This window comes from Palaemon carinicauda, chromosome 10, assembly GCF_036898095.1.
Source record: "Palaemon carinicauda isolate YSFRI2023 chromosome 10, ASM3689809v2, whole genome shotgun sequence".
In the NCBI taxonomy this organism is placed as follows: Eukaryota; Metazoa; Arthropoda; class Malacostraca; order Decapoda; family Palaemonidae; genus Palaemon; species Palaemon carinicauda.
The window spans coordinates 124246146-124253645 of NC_090734.1; the positions used below are offsets into that span (position 1 = coordinate 124246146).

General features: G+C 32.8%; 1 protein-coding gene across 2 annotated transcripts in view; it reads left to right on the forward strand.

Annotated features, from left to right (window-relative positions):
* The window catches only part of LOC137648464 (sperm-associated microtubule inner protein 5-like), a 130175-nt gene that overhangs the window by 63251 nt on the left and 59424 nt on the right, over positions 1–7500 (forward strand). Inside the window, exon 1 of one of the 2 annotated variants that reach the window (XM_068381385.1) lies at positions 1919–2008. The exons of the other annotated variant lie outside the window; for it this stretch is intronic. The gene's annotated coding sequence lies outside the window, so the exon portion shown is untranslated. Of the gene's footprint in view, positions 1–1918; positions 2009–7500 lie in introns of those variants that run through there. 2 annotated transcript variants of the gene reach the window in all.

Below are 7500 nucleotides of genomic sequence, written 5' to 3' on the forward strand. Positions count from 1 at the left end.
CTTCACTCTCTGTTATGTCGCATATCCATGATCCTTATGATTTCAATGGCAACCCAGTGTTTCTGTAATTAAGTAAGTAACACTTAATTTTGTATATTTAGACTGCATAATCTCACCATGTTTCTGCAGTCAAAAGGAATGGAAAATCACACAAACACCAATAAAGGATTTGTAAAATTTTATTTGTTCCTTCCTCGTCAGTGTCAACATGATCCAAGATAATGATGTAGGATAAGTTATGTTATATTTAGCTGCCTTTCCTGTTGCTCTACGTTAGTTCAGTTTAATTTGTTTCATCTTTAATATGGACCTGTTTACCCAACTTGATATTGTATTTGTCTCCACATACAAAAAAGCATGTGTTTGGCAATGCCATGCACCCAAAAGGTTTGTTTGTCTTCCCCTTTGTTGAACTGTGAGATCATTTGCTAAACAGGATTGCCTTGGTATTGGGCTATTTTCCTTAACAGTTTACGAATGTTGTAAATTGAGTTCGGAGCAGAAAATTAAATATCACTTTGGATTAAAAATCCTATGCATATGGTTATGCTTGAGGGTATAATCATGCACACTGTTCCACCTGTTTTCTTATTTCCTTTCCTCATTGGGTATTTTCTCTGTTGAAGCCCCTGGGTTTATAGCATCGTGCTTTTACAACTAGTGTTGTGGCTTAGCTAATAATAATAATAATAATAATAATAATAATAATGATGAAAGTAGCTACATGATCATGAATCATAACTTTTTAGAGCATGAATACCTGCAAAGTACGAACTTCTATACTTTATATCATATTGCAAATGTGATGTTCCCCCATTTGCACGTCAGATAGAAGGCATTTAAGAGGACGCATCAGGCAACCAACCCCTTAATGTAAGGATAACGTTGGGAAAGAAGACTGAATTCCCCATTGCTGCCTAGATTCCTTAAATACAATTCCAAATTTGTTGATATATTCACAACATTAACATTATCATGAAATTTTTATGCTCCTGTTAACGAAATTGGTCTATGTCATTTCATAACTATCGACTTCGTTTTTAAGGTATTTTGCCAATTTCTGTTGTATTGAAATAATAATATATTGTTGACATTTAGGCGTCAATAGGCGTAGGAAGAAATGATGATGATGATGTCATTTCATATTTCTCAGTGAACATTATTGTCGGAGGAAAAATGATACTAAAATATCGAATTATTATTGTTAATTTATAACTTTCAGTTTAGACATGTAAAAAATATTAATTGCTTGCTGCAAGTATTTTACATTAACAGAACCCACAACACTATATATACATTGTTCTCTGGAAATCAACTGTTGGGAAATGGTCATTGATCTAGCAATTTCATCCTATAGATATAAAAGATTTATGCCAATGTTTTGTAATTTTTTACCGTAAATTACATTTCTATAAACCAATTTACCTAGATTTTATTTTTTTTTTATTAATCAATTTACCAAGATTTTACTTTTTGTGAATCACTTTGCCAAGATTTTATTTTTTATTAATCAATTTACCAAGATTTTACTTTTACTAGTCAACTTGCCTAGATTTTACTTTTTATTAATCAATTTGCCAAGATTTCATTTGCTATTTATCAATTACACAAGATTTAATTGTTATTAATGAATTTTCCTCGATTTTTTTTTTTTTTTTTTTTTTTTTTAGATGGCTGATTTAACAAAGCTATAACTGAATTGCAAGATTTCACACATATTCTCCCAGACTGAAAATTTTTATTATTATTATCTTCACCTTAACTTCAACTGACATTAAAAATGGGTATTCAATTAAAATCTAAAAGACATTTCGAGACATGCACAACTTTTTCTAAAGTCGCCCTCCCACAACTCAGAGACAAAACAAAAAGGAAATTTTTCGGGAACATATCCCCACAAGTGGAGTCGGCCGTTCGCTGCTGCTTCAGTGTGAAGTGGACAGTGTTACAGGGTGTTGGTTGCCTTGTTAACCTTAACTAGAGGAAGGAATCTTCTGCTTCTAAGATTGTAAGTGCATCCGTTTCTTTAATGGGCTATTTGTTGGAAATATCGGGAGATTTTACGTGCCTTCGTCTATCTTTTTGGAAATTTTGGGAGATTTTACCGTCCTTCGTTTTTTTTTTTTTTTTTTTTTTTAATTCCGGGAGGTTTTACGACTCTGTTAATCTTTTTGGAAATTTCGGAAGATTTTACGATCCTTCGTTTTTCATTTAATTATTTTTTTTAAATTTGGGAGATTTTACGGTCCTTCGTTATCTTTTTAGAAATTTTGGGAGATTTTACGATGCTTCGTTTATTTTTTTTTGGGGGGGGGGGGAAATTTTGGCAGATTTTACGGTCCTTCGTTAATTGTTTTGGAAAATTTGGGAAATTTTACGCGCCTTCGTTTATTTTAAGATGTATTAGCAATAAATTTTGGAAATGGTTGTTAGCAAGAGGTTTTGGAAAGGTAATACACCTTCGTTTATTATTAAGAAGTTGAGATCGCTTTAGAATAAAAATTCCAGAAAATTAGGACTAGGATAAAGTTAGGATAAAGTTAGCCCTGCAACATTTCCATGTCGTTAGTGCTTTCCACCAAATTTCAGGTTTCTGCTTAATTGCAATGATTAGCCTCTGGTCCAAAATTAGTTTATACTTTGAATATATATTCTACTTCCTATATTTTTAGAATTCTCATCATCATCATCATCTCATCTACGCCTATTGACGCAAAGGATCTTAGTTAGATTTCGCCAGTCGTCTCTATCTTGAGCTTTCAATTCAATACTTCTCCCTTCATCATCTCCTACAACACCTATTCCATTTAGATTTTCTTGTTCTCAGACACTCACTAGAATATAGTTTTTTCTATGTCCGCCATAATTCAACATAACATTTTAATCAAAAATCTTGTTTATATGCTTATATTTCCGACAACCATTATTCTTCTAGTGTCTTTGAAATGCTAGTGCAATAATTTGTGCCTATATAAATTAATTATCTTATAACAATAAGAGTAACCATTCCTTGATAATTTGACCTTAGATTTCAGGATGCCGGAAAACCTCAAATCAATCAATCAATCCTTTATCATTGGTCCCTTTTTCAGATGTGATTAAATTTGATGGATGTCATTCCTAATAGCATTAATATTTTAACTTACAAGGAACAAATAACTAGACTTTTATCTTAATACTTCTTGGAATGAAATCAAATTAGCTTTTCTCGGTTGATTGGGCGTAACAGCGCAAAATATAAAAACTTTTTTTACATATTTCTTAATTCCCAATTTCTTTCTTGAATTTGAAATATATCTATCAGTTGCTTTTTAGTGTATCGTGATACCTCTGGTGCATTTTGATAAATAAAAGGTATGGGTATCCCTTATATATCTATATATATATATATATATATATATATATATATATATATATATATATATGCATACATGTGTATGTATACATTTATTTATATATATATATACATATATATATACATATATATATACATATATATATATATATATATATATATATATATATATGTTTTTTCAAAAAGGCCCATAAAAGAAACACAGGAAATATGAATAAATCACACTATATTTCGGTCAATAAACATCGACCCTCTTCAGGATGTAAAGTAAAAATGAGGGATACAGTGGAGAGTGGCGGTTTATATATGAAAGCAAAAGGGTGTGTTCAATTGTTCTATAGTTGTTATAATTGCTGGAAGGATTAGCCAAATTTAATTACATCCAGGTGCGTCTTCTTATTGTTGAGCCGCTTGGAGGAAGTCTTGACCTCTGATGCATGTCTGGTGGTCGGTGTCCGTGGATTATCTTCTTGATGATAGGGTTGAGAAGAGTATTGTCCACTGTGTCAGCTTTCCATTGGCCCCCAGATAGGTTCATTGTGTTTGATTGATTTATGATGGCTGATTCCAGGATTTTCCTTCTGTATGGACAGGTACTCTTAAAAAGCAAAGACGACTCACTGCAGTTAATCTGGTGCCCTAAATCCCTAAGGTTAACGAAAATCCCCGAGTTTTCATAGCCATATCTAACAGATCTTTTGTGTTCGGATAATCTTTGAGATAGCGAACGGCCCATTTGCCCAACGTACACTTTTTCACAATCCCCACATGGTACTTTATAAACGCCGGATTCTATATCTCTTTTATTTTGATAAACATTAATAAGGGCGCTTCCTATGGTCTTTGGATATGAAAAAACAAAGGGGTTCTCAGTTTTGATATGATTTGTTATATTTTTAATACCTTCTATATATGGGAGTTTTATCTTATTTTTAAAATCTCTTTGGTTAGTAACATCATGATCTTTATAATATATCGTGTTGGCTTTGTTGATGGCCTTTTCTATGACATACGTCGGGTAGAATAGCTGGGCGAGTTGTTTACGAATGATTTCAAATTCTTTATTTAGTATGTCCAAAAAAACTAATTTTCCATCTTTTTCCCATTCAGTTTTAAATTTTATGCTAGGGACTAGGGAATTTAGATTATTGAAAAATATATTGAAATTTCTCTTTCAATGGAAATTTTTACAAACAGAAATTTGGTTGTAGTATGGGCAGCCCGTTATCTCCAATTTTAGCTAACCTCTACATGGAATACTTTAAAACAGAAATTTTAACAACAATTAAACCTACGAACATGGTTTGGCAACGCTATGTTGATGACATTTTCACATATTGGGATGATAGCTGGCGAGATTTCAATATATTTTTCAATAATCTAAATTCCCTAGTCCCTAGCATAAAATTTAAAACTGAATGGGAAAAAGATGGAAAATTAGCGGTGCTACTATAGTGTGAGGTCTACCGCCATATATCGCCTACCCAGATGGAGGGTGAGGTCTACCGCGTGACCAGCGTCCCAGAGCCCCGCACCTAACCATGAACTGCCCAAATCCATCAAAAACGTGACCTGCCCATATAAAAGGAAGCAAATGGATCTCCTAAATCAGTTTTTCCCTCGGCCTAAAAGAGATATCAGCATTCTACAGTGAACCACCAGCAACAGGAGCACACACACAGGCAATTGAGCGATCGTGGTTGGACGCTAAAATGATGATTCTGAAGAGATTAATGCGAGGTGTTGGTCGTCAGCTGTTCCAGTCTCATCTTGATCATTTTTGCTGGAAGGTGATGAAAAACTTCCAATGATCTATTTGTGTCATTCTTAGAAGATGTATGAAGTGTGTATCGCTAGAGTAAATGTATGGAAATATATGATAACCTGTTTGATGTACGAAGTATATCGCTGGAATATATGTATGGAAATATATGATAACCTGTTTGAATTACGAAGTGTATCACTAGAATAAATGTATGGAAATATATGATAACCTGTTTGATGTTCGAAGAGTGTATCGCTAGAATAAATGTATGGAAATATATGATAACATGTTTATTTTTACCTTTATTCCTTTTTTAATGTAATTAGAAATCCAATTATCTATTTAAGTCATTTTTAAGATATGTGTAAATTAAGTGTGTATTGCTTAAACAAATGTATGAAATGTGTTTTATTTCTGAGGAATGAATAATTCAGCGGTAGACCTAACGCCATAGTACTAACGGGAGGTAGATCTCACGCTATAGTGTGGTAGACCTCACGCTATAGTAGCACCAAATTAGCTTTTTTGGACATACTAATTATAAGGGAATCGACGGGGTATAATTTCACTGTGTATAGAAAACCAACTTTCTCTATTTCCTACATTCATTTCTTTAGTTATCACGACATTTCTGTAAAAATTGGAGTAGCTTGCAATCTAGTTCTTAGAGGTTTGAGAATCTGTTCCCCAGCCTACCTAAATAAAGAATTTGAAATCATTCATAAACAACTCGCCCAGCTATTCTACCCGACGTATGTCATAGAAAAGGCCATCAACAAAGCCAACACGATATATTATAAAGATCATGATGTTACTAACCAAAGAGATTTTAAAAATAAGATAAAACTCCCATATATAGAAGGTATTAAAAATATAACAAATCATATCAAAACTGAGAACCCCTTTGTTTTTTCATATCCAAAGACCATAGGAAGCTCCCTTATTAATGTTTATCAAAATAAAAGATATAGAATCCGGCGTTTATAAAGTACCATGTGGGGATTGTGAAAAAGTGTACGTTGGGCAAACGGGCCGTTCGCTATCTCAAAGATTATCCGAACACAAAAGATCTGTTAGATATGGCTATGAAAACTCAGGGATTTTCGTTCACCTTAGGGATTTAGGGCACCAGATTAACTGGAGTGAGTCGTCTTTGCTTTTTAAGAGTACCTGTCCGTACAAAAGGAAAATCCTGGAATCAGCCATCATAAATCAATCAAACACAATGAACCTATCTGGGGGCCAATGGAAAGCTGACACAGTGGACAATACTCTTCTCAACCCTAACATTAAGAAGATAATCCACGGAGACCGACCACCAGACATGCATCAGAGGTCAAGACTTCCTCCAAGCGGCTCAACAATAAGAAGACGCACCTGGATGTAATTAAATTTGGCTAATCCTTCCAGCAATTATAACAACTATAGAACAATTGAACACACCCTTTTGCTTTCATATATAAACTGTCACTCTCCACTGTATCCCTCCAACCAAGGGAAAGGCCCGTGCCAACAACAAGTGTTGGCTTTAATACCCCAAGAAGAAAGAAGAGGAAGACTGTATCCCTCATTTTTACTTTACATCCTGAAGAGGGTCGATGTTTATTGACCGAAATATAGTGTGATTTATTCATATTTCCTGTGTTTCTTTTATGGGCCTTTTTGAAAAAACATGTTAAACTGTTCGATTACAGTTATAAGTAACACACACACACACACACACACACACACACATATATATATATATATATATATATATATATATATATGTATATATATATATATATATATGTATATATATATATATATATATATATATATATATATATATATATGTACTGTATATACGCACACATATATGCATACATATGTATGTACAGTATGCATACATTTATATATATATATATATATATATATATATATACATATATATATGTATATGTATATACATATACATATATTGATATGCATACATACATATGTACACATACATTTATATATATATATATATATATATATATATATATATATATATATATATACATACATATATATATATCATAACCGTGAACGAAACTTTTAGCTAAAATTTATTTACATCACCGCAATAACCTTCAGGTGGTTTAACTCATATCCCAGCCGAGATTCCCACGTGCAACCTTATTGCGAAAACATCCAATTGCAGACTTTTAGAATGCAAGAAGTCAAGAGTATAAAATGCCCAAGGGGTAACACATTTGCGCGTCGTTACTGTAAGAAATATTTCATATGAGCTACACCTTATACATATATTTTTATGTTTTTTGCCACAGATATTTTGTTTTTTTGCCACGGATATTTTATGTTTCTCGCCACAGGTATATTAGGTTTTTTGCCATCC